Source organism: Chanodichthys erythropterus, chromosome 14 (assembly GCF_024489055.1).
Source record: "Chanodichthys erythropterus isolate Z2021 chromosome 14, ASM2448905v1, whole genome shotgun sequence".
Taxonomy (NCBI): domain Eukaryota; kingdom Metazoa; phylum Chordata; class Actinopteri; order Cypriniformes; family Xenocyprididae; genus Chanodichthys; species Chanodichthys erythropterus.
This window is the reverse complement of record NC_090234.1, coordinates 22,093,486-22,112,755: the sequence shown is the minus strand read 5'-3', so window position 1 is coordinate 22,112,755 and position 19,270 is coordinate 22,093,486.

Below are 19,270 nucleotides of genomic sequence, written 5' to 3'. Positions count from 1 at the left end.
CACATTTAGCTTTTTCAATTACCATATTAGGAATTTCATTACAAAAAAAAAATGAATTCAAATTATGCAAATCAAGCATAACATAAAGCATTGCTTTACTGAATAGCTCCTGAAATGCCAAAAATGTCATAATATTCTGTTGATAGTTTTTTTATTTAATATATTAATTGTATTATTCAGAACACTAAGTGAAATGTTGCCATTTACTTTGGGACTACTTTGAGACAGCAATGTTAAATGGCACAATCCTCACAACAAATAAAAAATAATTTAATGGCATTCATTTTAAACAGCAATAAAAATGTCTCCAGTGGTTTAAGTGCTTTAAATAAATAGCATATATACAGTTAGCACAGACTGCAAACAGAAAACAACCTTGGGTCATTAGAGATTCATAAAGCGACATGAGGCTGGATTATCATTTGAGATGCTACAAACTCTCTCACCAGAAAAAAAGGAGAGCAGAAAAAAGGGCAACACTCTAGAGAGCATTGTCAATTCCCTGACACTTCAAAGCATTGCACACGCCTGCAGTGTGGATCTTCGTAATTCAGCCATTTGTTGGAACAGCAAATTGCTTTCTTATTTTTCTAAGCCACCACTCTTGTTTAAACTTGGCTCACAAAGTGCAGGCTACAAAAAAGGAACGCCATGACAGCTTAAATATGGAAGTGCGACAGCAAATCTCCTTTTGAACAAAGATAAAAGGGTAAAACATTTGCCAGGGAGCTGCTAACAGTGTTTGACAAATGAGCCTTGTTCTCTACAAAAGCTGTATTCCTGGAGACAGAGCAAAGTCTAGATTCATGTGGACCGGCAAAGAGAAAGGCCAATCTCTAAACAGTGGTGACAATAAGGAGAAAGAAGAGGAAAGACATTAGCCTTTGATCAGCCGCAGCATTTAGCAACTTTCTTGACCTTCTCAGTCAGCCAGTGTCTGGAAAGTTTCACTTTCCACCAAAAAAAGCCTCAAGGACAATATAAAACTTTTTTAACCCTTCCATTCACTGGGATGACCAGTCACCATGTACTAGCACGACATCTTTGAAAAGGTCATAACTGTGAGCTAACTCACATTTTAAAACTTACAAAAGAAATCTTATGAAACATTATGCTAAATTCTGGAGTAATCACTTACAGACTGTCTGACAGCCAAGCGTGGATATGCATTATCCAACAGAGAGCTGATTATCACTGTGAGCATCCTGTGTTTACAAAGGAAATAAGACAGTGGGGATTGAAAAGTCTCATGTTGCTTTAAGAAGCAGTATAATATAACATTATAACAGCATAGAATAGAATAAGTTGCTTAGCTTAGATTTTATTCTTAAACCGTAGATGTGTAATTTCTGCATCACTAGTGGCACCAAATGTAATTGTCGAAACAAAGACTGTTTTTAAACAAATTTCAAACACTCTGCTTGTCTTTCAGATAGCCCTGTACCAAACTCATTCCATTGAATGAAACAATGTTGAAAATTAGACACTTTACTTTTAAAGCTGCAAGATAACAGATATTTTGTAGGGCTGTTAATTAAACAGCTCCATGGAGCACTACAAAATAAAACTAAATGCAGCGGTCTCGAAACGCTTTTCAACCACACTCTGAAGCAAGTATTGACAGTGTATAGGCTTGTTCAATGATAAAGAAATAAACACTATTAAACTTTTGGTAATCAATTCAGTGATTGTATTCTATACAATTAAAGGGTTAGTTCACCCAAAAATGAAAATTCAGTCATTTATTACTCACCCTCATGTCGTTCTACACCTGTAAGACCTTTGTTCATCTTCGAAACATAAATTAAGACATTTTTGATCAAAGCCGATGGCTCAGTGAGGCCTGCATTGCCAGCAAGATCATTTCCTTTTTCAGTGCCCAGAAAGGTACTAAAAACATATTTAAAACAGTTCATGTGACTACAGTGGTTCAATCTTAATGTTATGAACGTTTTGTTTTTTTTATGAAATTAACCCTTTTATTTAGCAAGGATGCATTAAATTGATCAAAATTTTCAGTTTTACTCAAATTAGGGTGATGAGTCTAATTATTCATTACACAGATGTCCAGCAGACAGTTGACTATAAAAGGCTGTTAAAACCCCTTCCCATTTCATGTTGTCAGCAATGGCACCACATGGAAGAGAAATGTCACAAGACCTGAGAAAGAAAATAATTTACTTTACACCAGAAAGGTGAAGGCTACAAGATCAGCAAAGCTTTACTTATCAGTCAGAATACTGTAGCAAACATGGTACAAAAATTTAAAAAATATGGAACTGCAACCATCTCACAGAAACATCCAGTTTGTCCAAGGAAGTTAACACCTTGACAGGAGCGTCTTCTGATGAGAAGGGTTGAAGAAAATTGGCATGCAAGTTCACTGCAGTTATCTAAAGAAGTAGAAAGCCAAACTGGGGTGACTATTTCCCGTGACACAATACGGCAGAGGATTGGCATGCATGGGTGCCTCTCCTAAAGTCCAGGCATAAAAACGCCTGCCTAGAGTTTGCCAGGGCCAATGATGAAGACTACTGGGACTTTATACTCTAGAGTGATGAGACCAGGATAAATGTTTTTGGAACTGATGGCTTCAAAACTGTATGGCATCGCAAAGGTGAGGAATACAAAGAAAAATGCATGGTGCCTACAGTGAAACATGGATGTGGCAGTGTCCTTATGTGGGGCTGCATGAGTGCTGCTGGTGATGATGGCACCAGCATGGCATCATGAATTCACAGATGTACTGCTCTATACTGAAAGAGAAGATGCTACCATCACTCTTGGTCATCGTGCACTTTTCCAACATGACAATGATCCTAAACACACATCTAAGGCCACTGTTGGATTTCTGAAGAAGAACAGGGTGAAAGTGATTCAGTGGCTCCTGATCTGAACCCAATCGAGCACCTATGGGGAATTCTGAAGAGACAAGTTCATCCATCCAGCATCCAGTCTCTAAAAGAGCTCATTCTTGAAGAATGGAAAAAGATAGAGGCAAAATGTCGCCAACTTGTTCATTCCATGCATAGAAGACTTGGTGCTGTCATTAAAAATCATGGAGGCCATACAAAGTACTGGATGTAGTAGTTTTTGTTGTGGGGTGTACTCATTTTTGCATCACCCTAATTTGAGTAAAACTGAAAATTTTGTTTTCTAAGTTAAATTATTAACTTTACTTTCATGTTATAAGTTAAACAGATGTTATATAAAACTTAGTCTTGTCAACATTTTGGACATTGCTTTTGTGTTCATAGAGATATTGTTTAAAATGTTACTTTTTACTTTGTACTCATTTATGTTGTTATTTACTACTCATGTCTCAAAGCACATAACATTACAATAATAATGAATGTAAACACATCAGAAAGCTCATCTCTGACTGCTGCAGATTCATTTCGGTGTTGATACTGTTGACATGGAAATGCATAATTACGAGTCTGAGGACGTAAACAACTCTGGTTAGAACGTCACGGGTTGCCATTTCTTAATTATAAATTGTTAAAATCTTTGTTACAAAAGATTTTTGTTTCAAATTAATCATGTTCTTTTTAACTTTTTATTCTGAAATAAATGTATCATGGTTTCCACAAAAATATTAAGCAACACAACTGTTTTGAATATTGATAATAATAAGAAATGTTTCTTGAACATCAAATCATCATATTGGAATGATTTCTGAAGGATCATGTGACACTGGAGACTGGAGCAATGATGCTTGTCATCACAGGAATAGATTACAGTTTAAAATATATTAAAAAAGAAAACAGTTTTTATAAATCGTAACAATTTTACTGGTTTTACTGTATTTCTGATCAAATAAATGCAGCCTCTGTGAGCATAAGTGACTTCTTTAAAAAATAAATAAATAAATAAACAAACCCTACTGACCCTAAACTTTTGAACAGTCCTGTAATTAATGCACATCATGTAATCAATTTGATTAATTTAGAACTATACAAATAAATTGAACTGTAATCAACTGAATTAAATTAATAAACTGACAAGTCTTAATTATTCATGGTCATTTTCTATAAGGAAAAGAAATTGCCAGAGAAAATGCCTGTGCAAAGCCTAATCGTGGCATGTTACACTGGACAGATGGAGATGGGATTTTCAGGAAATCCCTGAAAAACAAATTCCAGTTCCCTGTGACAACGATAATTTACTTTCCGCTAACTAATGGAGCTCTCACATGGCTAATAAACTGTAAAGATGTATAGCCTTGGTTTGTAATCTAACATTTATAATGGCATTCATGAACAAGGCTATTCTTGTGCTCCATGACAGCAGGAGGTCTGAAGGAGGAGATGCCCCTGTGCTCCCTGTATGGGAGGTTTCAGTGATCCCATATTCCATATGGAAAAGCTGGGAATGATGATGAGTTCAGAAAGTATACAAACAGCAGATCTGCTGTCTTGGAGCCTTTCCCAGCAACTGACAAAACAGTAATCTGGCACTTGCCCAAGACATTCTGTGTGCGGGAAATTTGGGGATATCGAGCCAGAACGCATCCAGCGGGAAGGGGTTGAAGTCACTGCGAAGTAAGCTGTTCAACTTCTTTCTGTACTAAGCAGGTATTGTCACGGTTCCATGACATTTCTATGCTACTTCTCTTGGCAAGTTATCTCTGGACAATTGAAAAAGCACTCACACAGCTGAGATGAAGTTGGAACATTTTTCCAAGGAAGTCTAATTCCTTTATATGGGTAATTTCTCATGGATCGATGCCTTTCTTTTGCTGAAATGCATTTATCATGGACCCATTTTAGCAACATGAAGTCTAGCCAAGAATAGTTTTCCTGCTGAGCTCTTTTCAGTTATTTGTTCTATTCTCTTCTCTTCTCTTCTTTTTGTTGTTGTGGTAATGATGGGGGCTGGAGGCTAATGTTTTTGATGTAGAAACTGGTAGTGAACATATTAAAAGAGTTCTTAGTGTGTCTAGATGTTCTCAAGGCAGGGTATTTCAAAAGTTTACATGCACCATAATCACCTCTCTTCTAACTTCCTTCTGACATGCCTCCAGCTACACCTCAGAACACCTTGAGTAGCATTACCTGCTGGTCTTTCAGCTTCACATGCAAAATTTAGTTGGAATCTTCACTGCTGATGTGTCGTTCTCTATGTTCAGGCCAAATCAATGACGTCTGGTATTCTGACTGCTTGTCTTCTCTACAGAAACACAGTTGAGGAAAATATTGTCCATGTGCTCTGTGAATGAAGTTATGGGCCATCAGTATATGTTTTCGGTTCAATACAATGATTTCTTTTCCACAAAAAGAACCCTATAGATGTCAAGTTGAAACCAACACAGCAGCCCACCCAATATCAAGATGAATGCGGAAAAGTGTTTCTGATCGGCTAAAAAAAGTGTGACTCTTTTTTTTGCTGTTCACATAGCCTTGGGTTGTCACACAGACAAGTGTGATTTCTCAGGACACCCATTTCAAAGATATCTGTCAAGTAAGGACATTTTCTGTGTGCTATTACAAATAAATCGCTCATGGCACCTTTAAGCCAATAATTCACTGCCCAAAACACATTGTGGATGACACAAACTTCCATTACTTAACATATAAGTAATCCTGAATATATCTGGTTATCTTGAAAAGTTTTGTTCATGGTTTTCAAGGATAAGGGCACATCAAGCAACCTGTCCATCTGCCTAATTTGGCTAGCTTCTATTAACTGAATACAGAATAGTTTCATTTGACATACACCAACAACAAGAAATATGGATTATCTCCTCCATTTTAAAAGCTGATAAACCTATAACATTATTTGTTTAAGTTGCATTTTATTATTTACATCTAGCATTCTTGTTTTCCTTGCTGTCTGTGACCCCAACATCTGATGTGTAATTGCTCTAGAAATCAGCAGAGAAAACACACAGCTCAGTGGCAGTTCAGCTGAGGAAACCTCTTAATTAAATTGCTTCCCATGCATTAGAGATATGTCATGCCAGCAGATATACACTCTTTGCCCCCACAATAGCACCATATGGCTATCAGAAAAGATAACAAGTAACACATTTACACCTACTCCTATTGTACTTATAATCCCAGGGCCTAAGGTAGTCTCTTTCGCTCACCAAGTCTGCATTTATTTGATGAAAAATCTGAAAAACAGTAATATAGTGAAATAGTATTACAATTTAAAATAACTTTTTTTCTATTCGAATGTATTTTAAAATGTAATTTATTGCTGTTCTTATTATTATCAATGTTGAAAATAGTTGTGCTGCTTTATATTTTTGTGGAAATTTGGAGTAAGAAATATCTTTTTTTTTATTTATTTATTTTTTTTTTATTGAAATTAAAAGTTTTATTCAATAAGGATGCATTAAAATGATTCATGTGATAGTAAAGACATTTATAATGTTACAAATGATTTTTATTTCAAATAATTGTTGTTCCTTTGAACTTTTTTTAAACTATTCATCGAAGAATCCTGAAAAAGGTTTTCACAAAAATATTAATCTGCAAAAAAAAATTTTTCATCATTGATAGTACTAAACTATTATTAATTACTGAGCAACAATAAAAATTGGTGGTCAAGTACAAAATCAGCATATTAGAATGATTTCTGAATCATGAGTAATGATGCTAAAAATTCAGCTTTGCCATCACTGGAATACATTACATTTTAAAATATATTATAATAGAAAACAGTTATTTTAAAATGTAACAAAATACTACTGCTTTTAATCTATTTTTGATCAAATAATTAAGCATTGGCCGCAATACACACAAGGCCTAAAAATAACACTCGCCTAGTAAATATAGTAGGTTATGTCTTAAGTGAACGCATGATCCGTGAGTGCATTTGCTCTTAAAGTGGCAGCATCCTAATAATCCTGCTACTGTCTGCGTTTTTAATGTTAACCAAACAACAAAGGGGAAAAAATCACTCACTGCTCTTAAACTTTAAAAAGGATATGAAGACTATTCAGTGTTTGATTAGCCTACTTCTAAATTTTCTGAAAACTATTAGACCTGTATGAAAAGCACTTTTTTTTTATTTATTTGTATATTTGTTGTATTGTATTTATTTGTGCCATTGCTTATAATGTGATTGTTTGTTCTTATTTTATTACTGACCATTCACTTGTCTTTAAAAATGTAGACTATAAAATTCATATTAGTTAAGATATAGTTTTAGCTGTGGTATCGAAATTGAAATAGAGTATTGTGAATTTTCACTAGTATCTCAAATTTGGGTGTCGTAACTGCCTGTTTTTGTGTCATAGCTGGTAAATTTTCAAAAAGTCACTAAAAAGTGGTAAAAAGTTAGTTTTAGGCCCTGGTTTTATATATATATATATATATATATATATATATATATATATATATATATATATATATATATATATATATATACACTGATGGTGGAGAAAAAATATCTGCCATTTGTCACAAGAAAATGTTCATCGTATATTTCCCCATGGGAATTTTTTGTCCGTGCAAAGAACATCCGATTTCAGATTAATGAATATTACACAGCGTGCGTGTAATACTCGGTACCAGGCATTGTGATTTGCAATGTGTTGAACGTATTACTACATTCTACTTACCATAATCTCTTCAAAGGCTGGGTGGGTAAAAGATCAAATCTAGAGGCTCATTTTTGCTGTCTGGCCCCACAATCCAATGTCGGCTGGCAGCGCTGTCAGGACTCCTCCAGATGTGATGTTATCAGGAGGAATGACTTTATCTGATTAAAGAAGTCTGAGGAATAACCCAGAGCACAGAAGAGCTTACGTTTCAGTTCCTCCTAGAGGATGTATGGCAACAGAAGGGGCATTAGACAGGCTGATCATATTGTGGATATTTGGTTAATTGCTATTATAAATCCTATTTAATGTTTTAGAGGCTTCATTAGCTCACAGCCCACAATGTCTACTTTCATAATGACATTGATTCTTGATACCAACATTGTGGGAATTACATTATTTCACATTGGAATGTGGTACTTCTTTGATACTTGACTTCATTTTTGAAATGCATGGCAATATGGCAGTCTCACTTAATGCTTGTTATAAAATTCATAATGACAAGTAATTCATCAGTTCATAATTTAATACTCAAGTGATAAAATTTAAGCAGCAGTCTACAGAATGAAATCATTTTAATACTGCTACTGTATGTACCTACCAGTGCTACAGAAATGTATTATGAACAGATGCCAACACTTTATGAGCTTGTTATAATTCGTCATTGTAAAAGGATTTGGATAAACCAGTAAATATAACTATGGCTACAAAAATGAATTTCTATGTAATATCAAGTTCAGTGCACAAAGCTATGAAACCATAAACACAAAGTGCAAGGAATACAAGGTCATTTATGAAAATCCTCATACATTTTTATTTGTTTTTATTCTTTATGAGGGTGCTATATAGTCTATAAAAAATACCAAATGTTATCAAATGTTCTACACAACTGTAAAGTCACTAGCATTCACTTACAATTTTAATAGACTGATTGTGTTTGTTAACATGTTAATGCACATAAGTAACAAACTGAACAGCTGGATTTTTATTAACTAACATCACCAAAGATTAGTAAATACTGTAACAAATGAATTGCTCATTGTTCATGTTAGTTAGTACATTAAAGGGATAGTTCACCCAAACATGAATATTTGATGTTTATCTGCTTATCCCCAGGGCATCCAAGATGTAGGTGACTTTGTTTCTTCAGTAGAACACAAATGATGATTTTTAACTCCAACCGTTGCCGTCTGTCAGTCGTATAATGCATGTCAATGGGAACTTAGTCTATAAGAGTCAAAAAAAAAAACATGCACAGACAAATCCATATTAAACCCTGCGGCTCGTGACGACACATTGATGTCCTAAGACACAAAACGATTGGTTTGTGCGTGAAACCGAACAGTATTTATATATAAATATATTTATATATAAACCCGCAGGGTTTAATATGGATTTGTCTGTGCATGTTTTTTTTTACTCTTATAGATTGAATTCCCATTGACATGCATTATACGAATTAAAAATCATCATTTGTGTTCTACTGAAGAAACAAAGTCACCTACAGTACATCTTGAATGCCCTGGTGGTAAGCAGATAAACATCAAATTTTCATTTTTGGGTGAACTATCCCTTTAACTATTGTTAACAAATGAGACCTTATTGTAAAGTGTTACCAAAATATTAATGGAAGGACCTGAATGTTACATAAAAGAATGAAACTACTGAATCATGCACTTATAAATTGTGCATAATACAACCAGTATCATACATGCACTTAAAAATATTCTTATTACTTATAGCCTTATAAGCTACATATGCTCTTACAATCACAGAGACAATTGGATCATCAAAAAGCTCTGTAAAGCAAAATGTAACTGACCTTTTCATTTCCTGTATCTCAGAATTCCACTGCTGATATCACACATCTTATTGCTTTACTAGAGTAGGATGTGGGTGGAGCACTGAACTAAAACAAGGCACAATTAAACAAAGCTTGCAACTCAAGTTGTTATTATTGGGGCAGACATGGTGCATGGAATTTGTGCGCACAGTATCAAGACATTTTCAATTATCCATCTTTACAGAAAATTTTCAGCTTGCATTATCAAAAGCTCTCCCACTGAGTAATTCTGCGCCTTTGAAGGCCAAACCCCAGGAGCCCGTAATACATGAGTGATCGGTCTGCAGTAGTCATGAATTAATTGTAGCTGCACTCTTTCTGCCGTCTGCTTTCATTTTTTGCAAAAAAAGAAGAAAAAAACATTTGAAATAAGTTCTATGAGGCATGGAGGGAGGAACGGTCCACTGTGGTTCAGAGAATATGCTGTGTGAATCCAGCAGCAGGTATTCCCACGAGAATGCGAGGAATACAGCAGGTTTGAATGATGGAGAGTTATGGTCAAAATGCACCTGTTTCAATTCTGCAAACAGAGAGAGAGAGAGAGAGAGAGAATGTATAAATTAATCTAGTGAGGTTAGAATTGAATCCATGTAGAATTAATCCATCCTGTGAGACAAGCCATGTGCTTTGCAGAATCTTTCCTATGAGGATAAAGTCTCCCTTGAGAAATTCACTGCATGTAAGATATTTGGCATTTTTGAAAGCAGAATGTATCAGTGTTCAGTCGGTATCTAGGCTATGAAGGGGAAAATACTCTGAATGTTTTAAAAGTATTATAGAAAGCTACAACATTCTTATATATATAAGAAACTTAAAGGGCTAGTTCACCCAAAAATGACTTTTCTTTCATTAATTACTCACCCTCATGTTGTTCCAAGCCCATAAGAATCTTCAGAATACAAATTAAGATATTTACGTGAGCAGCATGACGCATGTGTGTGATGCTGATGCAGGAGCCGGCCAATAATGAGTCGGTGTTCTAACGTAGAACATGGAAGCACTGGATGTAAACAACATATGAGAATGACACAGAAGAGAGGATATTGTTGAATAAAGTCATTATTTTTGTTTTGTTTTGTTCCAGGCTGTGACGGGTAGATTTAGGTATAGTGTAGGGAAGGGCCATACTACAGTGACTTTTAACATTTTGTCAAACATTCTTATATATGACTTTTAAAATGTTGTCTTTGTGGGGTCTGACTGAAGGACACCACAACGTCATAAATTCCTCATCTTACTATCTTAGTGGGGTCACAAGATACCCCACAGAGTAGTATAAACAAGGATGTGTGTGTTATTCATTTACATTTACATTTATATTTATGCATTTGGCAGACGCTTTTATCCAAAGCGACTTACATTGCATTATACTATACATTTGTATCTGAGTATGTGCAATCCCTGGGATCGAACCCATGACCTTGGCATTGTTAGTGCCATGCTCTAACCACTGAGCTACAGGAAAGCTGTCAAAAAAGCTGTGTGTGTGTGTGTGTGTGTGTGTGTGTGTGTGTGTGTGTGTGTGTGTGTGTGTGTGTGTGTGTGTGTGTGTGTGTGTGTGTGTGTGTGTGTGTGTGTGTGTGTGTGTGTGTGTGTGTGTGTGTGTGTGTGTGTGTGTGTGTGTGTGTGTGTGTGTGTGTGTGTGTGTGTGTGTGTGTGTGCTTTTGTTTATATTACATTGTGGGGACCAAATGTCCCCATGATGTAATATAAACCTGAGTTCACCTACATCGTGGGGACCAGCCAGCGGTCCCCACAATGTAAATGGGTTTATAAATCATATAGAATGAGTTTTTGTGAAAAAGTAAAAGTTTGCACAGTTTCCTGTGAGGGTTAGGTTTAGGGGTAGGGGCAGGGTAGGGGGATAGAATGTACAGTTTGTTCAGTGTAAAATGCATTGAAGTCTATGGAAAGTCCCCACAATTCACAAAAACAAACATGTGTGTGTGTGTGTGTGTGTGTGTGTGTGTGGACTGGTCAAAAGTTTGGAATAATTAAGGACTTTTTAATGTTTTTAATGTTATGTTCACCAAGGCTGCATTTATTTGATCAAAAACAGAGTTAAAAATTTAAGTGTAATTTATTTCAGTTGGCAAAAGTAATTTTTCAGCTTTAGTGTCACTTCAGAAATCATCCTATGCTGATTTGCTGCTCAAGAAATTGTAATAAAATTTCACAATATTACTGTTTTTACTGTATTTTCATCAAATAAATGCAGCCTTGGTGAACATAAGAGACTTCTTTCAAAAACATTAAAGGTGCCATAGAACGTCTTTTTAAAAGATGTAATATAAGTCTAAGGTGTCCCCTGAATGTGTCTGTGAAGTTTCAGCTCAAAATACCCCATAGATTATTTAATAAATTTTTTTAACTGCCTATTTTGGGGCATCATTAAATATGAGCCGATTTAGGCTGCGGCCCCTTTAAATGCTCACGCTCCCCGCCCACGGAGCTCGCGCTTGCCTTTAACAGTGCATAAACAAAGTTCACACAGCTAATATAACCCTCAAAATTGTTCTTTACAAAGTGTTCATCATGCAGCATGTCTAATCGTGTAAGTATGGTATTTATTTGGATGTTTACATTTGATTCTGAATGAGTTTAATGATGCTCCGAGGCTAAAGCTAACATTACACACTGTTGGAGAGATTTATAAAGAATGAAGTTGTGTTTATGAATTATACAGACTGCAAGTGTTTAAAAAAAGTCTTGTCTCTGTGAATACAGTAAGAAACTATGGTAACTTTAACCACATTTAACAGTACATTAGCAACATGCTAACGAAACATTTAGAAAGACAATTTACAAATATCACTAAAAATACCATGTTATCATGGATCATGTCAGTTATTATTGCTCCATCTGCCATTTTTCGCTGTTGTCCTTGCTTGCTTACCTAGTCTGATGATTCAGCACAGATCCAGACGTTAATACTGGCTGCCCTTGTCTAATGCCTCGATCATGGGCTGGCATATGTAAATATTGGGGGCGTACATATTAATGATCCCGACTGTTGCGTAACAGTTATGTTGAGATTCGCCTGTTTGTTGGAGGTCTTTTAAACAAATGAGATTTATATAAGGAGGAGGAAACAACAGTGTTTGCGACTCACTGTATGTCATTTCCATGTACTGAACTCTTGTTATTTAACTATGCCAAGGTAAATTCAATTTTTAATTCTAGGGCACCTTTAAAAAGTTTTAATTATTCCAGACATTTGACTGGTAATGTATACAATATTATTTCTTGTTTTCCACAGAACATACAGGTTTAGAATAACAATTTTTCATTTTTGGATGAACTATGCCTTTAGTTACTCAATCCATTCAGTATTCAGTAATTAGCAAATAAACAAAACAAAACAGTGCTTTTAGTGCGAAGGCTTAATGTAATTGTACAACTGATTGAAAGCATCCATTGTCAGAATATGCAGATGCAGCCTTTGTTCCTCACTAAATTTCACTGTAAAATTACTTTCTTTCATAACCTGAATATGTTAAATCTCATTTCTGCAAATGTAATATTTCTTCGGACAGTGTTCGACTGAAAAATTCATGCCATGAGCCACGGGTAAGTTTTCATTAGCAGAGCCTAAATCCCATGTATTATTAATGTGTAAGAGGAGCCTCTTCAATTGAGAGAGGGACTCAAGATGTTGTATTCAATCTCCCTTAATATGTTTTGTACAAGACTGTGGTATTAGCATCACAAAAAAAAAAAAAAACAGGAGGCCATCTCTATTTTTAACCCAAATAAACAACCTCCTCAGATTCAGTGCACTGATGGAAACTAACAGAGAGCAGCAGTGAAAGTTGTTTCTTGCATTTTTGCATTCTGTTCCAGCTTGTAATTGATTTTCATAATGTTAAGTATTCAGTCTGTCTCATTAGCCAAGTATGACACATTTGTATGACAGCATGGCTGTTTTCCAAATCTAAATGAGGGTAGCGCTGATTAAAATGAGTAGGATTGTTTTAGGTGGAAAATATTTCATATGCTTTGTTTGTTAAATGATGGTTGCGGAATTATTCATGTTCCCTGATGTCTTACGGACCTTGAACAGAGTTTATACCGCCTGAACATCACGTACTGTGCTTACATGGTTTTGCAATACAATGCCTGGTTCGACTTACAAGCCTTGTGCATGTCCGGCTGCTCAAACATCCAGTAAGCATGAAATACTCTACAAAGTTTCCCCATCGCTGAGTCTAAGAATTAAGCACGCTTTAGAGTTTGTGAAAATGACAAGCTATTTATGAATAACCCATAGCCACTCAAACTAGCATGCATGCACTCCATCTGACATGCAAGTATGCTTTTGGTCTGGCAAGCAGCAGGCGGAAGCCTTTACAAGGGCAAAACAAGACAGATGCTGAGCACTTTGCAGGCCTTAATGAGAGGAGGCAGTGGACCATGAGGAGTAAAGGACAGGCCCCCTGAGAAAGAGCAGAGTGGGCTTATGAAGAACTGCTTAATGCCTGCAGGTCTCAGTTTAGCCCCGAGGATTGCAGGATCATCTGCCAAGCTCTAGTGGAGAAGAATGTAACAAAATGATCTCAGGGGTGAGGTGGCAGAGAGTTAAGTCACATTTAGTGAATTCGCATGGAATAGGATGAGAAATTTCATACTGTAAACAGTTTCTCTGTCATGTTTTTTTTTTTTTTTTTGCCAACAAATTCTTCTTTTATCAAACAATTAGTTGATTTGGATGATTTCAAATCGAAATGTTTGGTTATTCGATCTGTGAGGTCAAAGCCCTTCAGAACCCATATTATTAGCGTAACCTCACATATTAATGATTGAAACAAGATATTCAAAGAGAAATAAAATAGAGCATAATATTAGAGTCACAGTGAAATCAAAATTGACCATTCTTATTTTTATGGAATTTTGCAGTATTATAAATGATTTTTCCATGCACATCATTTTTTTTTTTACAATTTTTTTATACGCCCTCATCATCTTTAATCAAAATAACTATGCCTCTCTCTTGCAAGAACAACTCTTCTTTGATGTTGTGTTTACTGGCACGAGAGCAGGACAACCTGTCACTCACATGAGATCACAGCAATAGCAAATCACAACCATCTAACAATCCAATCAATGCCTAATGGACAAAATCAAGTCCTGCACTACTTTTTATCTTGTTCAAGAAGCTGAAAAAAAAACCCAAATCTGCTGGATTTAAGAGTCTATGAGTGGATCCTTATTGCAGTGATTATTGTGTTTCTAGAATGTTATATGTTTGGGATCAGTTCTTTCAACTCTAATTGATGGAGTGTGTAGCTTTTCATTTCTTAAACAACCATGTAGGAGGACTCATCATGGCCATATTCCAGGACGACAATGTCAATGTCGACCAGGCTCAAATTGTGAAAGAATGGTTGTGAGGGAGCATTAAAAATCATTTTCTATACCTTCAAACTAGTTGCTTTTCAGCGCAATTCGCCATTTTGAATCAAAATATGTAATTTATGTGAATCGTGTAGATCCGAAGAGTTTTTTTTTTTTTTTTTTTGGGGGTGGGGGGTGTCAGGGTGAGTTTGCAGGCACAATAAATCGAAAATAAATCGAAGTCTATTTTCCCATAGACTGGAGTGAGACCATAGATGTCTCTCGAGCTGTCGTGATCTTTTTTGGCGCTCTGTGGCGTTAATCGATCAATCACTGTTTCAACCGCGGAAAAGCGCCAGTAAAATAGCTTGTAAAAATGTCACATTTACCGTAACATAAAAAAGGAACATAAAACAGAAAAAAAACTTGTTAGTCAGCGACAAAAATTAACTTAGAGAGGAGCATTTTGATATATACACTGTGACTATAGGCCATTGCATATTCATGTACATAACATGAGCTTCAATACTGCATGTATAAAACGGTTTTATGACAGCCACCATTTAAATGTTTAGGCCGATATTAAAAACGAGTAGAAACATAGTATTAAAAACGAGTAGAAACATAATTATGTCATTAGAAATGTATTATAACGTTATTATAAAAAACTTCTTTATGTATAATTTATATGTAAAAGGCTTACAAATCAGTTAATTTGATCCTTTAATATTATAATGATGTACCAGCTGTGGTTCCCTGTATAGCTTACAGTATTAGTTAAGAGATATTTTTTCATTAAGGAAATTTGCCATGTACTGTACCTGATAGGCCCCAAATTAATCATTATTTGAAATCAAATCGCAAGCTTCTGAATCAAATTCGAATCCAATTGTGAAATTTGTGTCAACGCCCAGCCCTAGTGTCAATAAATGTTTTGTTTTTTTGTTGTTGTTTTACTTGAATCAAATATTGTTTTTTCCATTTATTTTCTTGTCAGAACGCACTAGAATGCTTAGTTTATATGTTAAAATCATGAAAATTTCAGATTCATTGAAAGTCTTTGGGATGTGCTGGTGCAGACTTTACAGAGTGATTGACTCTTGCATTGTCATTATAAGATCTTTAACAAAAATTTAAAAACACCTTTTTATGGGAAAATGTTGTGATGTTTTTTCCATCAAAAGGTGCATCAATATTTGGTCAAGATCTTGTCTTCATATATGGTTGTTTAAGAAATGAAAAGCTACACACTCCATCAATTAGAGTTAGAAGAACTGTTGCCAAAAATATACGTAACATACTAGAAACATCATAATCTCTGCAATAATGATCAAGTCATTGACTCTTAAGCATTTGCCAATTTAAATCCAAACAGCACCTTTTTTGGGGGTCAGGCAGTGTATGTCACAATAAAAAAGAAAAGATGCAACTTCTGTTTCATGCCAACTATAAAAAAATAAAGGTTCTAAAAAGGGGTTCCTCAAAAAAGAGCCATTTTAAAGAACCATTTTTCTGTTAGTGTGAAGATCATTTTAAAAATCTAAAGAACCTTTTGTGTAATTGAAAGGTTCCATGGATGCTAAAGGTTCAGTAACACTTTATTTTGATGGTCCACTTTAGGCATTTTACTAACTATAAGTCAACTTTGCAACTACATGTCAAGTAACTCTCAGAGTATTAGCAGATTGTCTGTTTAATATCTGCTAACAATTTTGATGGTCCCCTACTCTACTGACTATAAGTAACTTCACAATGTTAATTCTTCTAACCCTCAGTCTAACCTAAAGGCCAATTCACACCGCAGAGACAAACGCCAACAAACACAGTTGCTGGGTTTTGTTGGATCAGTGTGTTACCCCGGTTGGGGTCTGTTGGCATTGGTCGGGGTTTGTTTTCACCTGAGTGAACATGTTCAATCAGCGTTTGTTGGTGTCCGTTGGGGCAGTGTGAACAGGACAGTTATTTTTCATAAAATTCTAAATCCAACAGCCAATTTGTTTGTTGGTGTTTGTTGCCGTTGTCTGTGCGGTGTGAATTGGCCTTAACAGTGACATGTTGCAAAGTTACTTAAAGTTACATATAGTTAGATGAATATCTTAAGTAGACCATCGAAATAAAGTTTAACCAAACGTTCTTCATGGAACCATTGATGACAATAATGAACCTTTACTTTTAAGAGTGTAGGATGATACATTTTTTTGTTAAATGTTTTATGTTATACAGACTGGATCGTGAAAAAGTGGGGTTAAAAGTCTTTGAGGCTTTCAAGGCATCATGTGTATCTTTAGCCTTTAACCTCTGCTGGTAGATACCATAACTATAGCCATTATCTTGGAAATCACAAACATCTAAAAACAGACAAATGTACCACCAATGAATCATTTGCAATCAGACCAGGAACATTTACTATTAAAATAACAATGGATACATTTGATTTCATGTTGAATTTAAAGTCTCCTAAAGGGCGCAAGTCTACCTCTGAATACACAGACCATCATTATATGCTTCACACTATAGCAACTGGCACAGGTGAAGTGATGCTAATGGATAGACATACCACATGGTTCTCAAGGCCTCCTGCTGTCAGGTCGATTCATACCAAGCCAATACGTCCCTGAGGTTAGCATGACTCACAGTGAACCGTGAAGAAACAGATAGCTGCATAGAAGAGAACACTGTAAGTGAAGAGCAAATGGAAGGTTAAGGTCCAGTGAATGATCCCAGCTGGAGAAAGAGTTGGATGGAGATGGAGAGGGACATGTCACAAGGTTTTAGCAGAAGAGAAAAAAAATGTCTTGAAAAATGGACTGTTTCTAGAAACCATGTAACAGGCTTTACCTCTGCATGTGTCCATATAATCATGTTAGCATAAATAAACAGGCTGATTTTTGTCCTTCATGTCAAAAGCCATGGATCCAATCAAACTCTAAGGTATTTTGGCACAAATTCATCATTTGGTTGAAGTTAGTCAAATGACGCAGACAACACATGGCAGCCCAGGCTCATTGGAAAAATGTGCCTGTGGCAACTTTTCTGCAAAATAATATTATGTTGTGTTAATATTATGTTGTGTTTTATGTTAATATTATGTTCTTGCACATTTTGCAACATTTTTGAAGCAAAATGTGCAATGAGTGGTGCTAAAAGCACCTTCAGTTTTGTCTAAATCAGGTCAACGTGAATCTGGAAACATTTTATTATGTTGGTTGTTGAATGTATTGATGCAGTTCGGAAATGAAATGTCCAGTGACTGGCGCTAAAAGGTTAACGCTCTTTGTTAATGCAATTTTCGTGTCTGAAAATAAACTACCACCTACACTAAACACTACCTACCCTGTTAAAAAAGCAAACATGAGATAAAAACACATTAACTGAAGCAAGCTTGCCATTTTAGCTTGTTTCTACAAGCTCTTTTATCATGACTTGTGTTTCACAGGACTTCTACCCATGCGCTCTGCATCGCAAATGCAATGCTGTACCAGGTGAGCTACCAAGCAAGTCAGATACATGAGAGAAGCCATACATATAACTGGTAATGGAAATGTCAAAATGTTAAATCATGCACTATGGTAAAAGTGTTTTCAGGTCATAACAAGGAACTTGCGAAAATAAGCCTTTACTAATCAATAATCTGCTCCCATAATTTGTGTGAAAGCAAAATTTGTTGGTGTTTTACTGCCATTTCACCTGAAACTGCAGTGAATAAGTATAGATTTGCAAAAATGTAGGCAGAGGCACATTTTTCCAATGAGCCTAAGTTGCAACATTGACATGTCCTTGAGAACCATGTTCTCCAAATCCTCAAAAACATTCTACAATTCCTTGAGAACCATGAACAAAACTACATTAAATAAAAAAAAATTGCCAAATTTTCTATTCAGTCATTTAATAAAATATCCTATTCATGTTAATAATTTTGCATATTGTTGGGCATATGTTTATAGAAATATTAATAACAATTTCCAAACTTTGATTTTAAGGATGTTTTGATATTAAACACTTCTGGTACTACATAGGGTCACCACTTGAAAAATGTTGAGAAAAACTGTTACAGACCAACAAAGTGTTATGAAAACGCCGTTTTGAAAGGTACAGATAAACAGAGAGAGTGTGTTGCTATGGGGAGAGATCACATGACAGTGCTAGACATAAGAAAACGAGAGAAAAACAGTGACAAAAAAAAAAACTAAAGAGCCACATGCTGTTGAGAGTCCCCTGCAGTATTTGCATCTCTGTTACATTATATTCTTTGGGTCAACATTTAAGGTGCTGTATGTAATGCTTTTGACTGTTCAAAAGCACAAAAATACCATATATGCAAATATGTTTGCAGACATTTAGGAAACATGCTAAGTTCACATACTTGTTTCTCTGGAAAACAACGCTACAGCCTGTTATTCTACTTTGAAATCTGCTTTCTGTGTCGGAATGTCTCTTTTTGCTTTGGTCTGTGTGATTCCGCCCGCTGCCAATTTACCCAATAGTATTTCGACACTCCGGGTTGCCATATGACAGAAAACACAGCGTATTGTATCCATGGA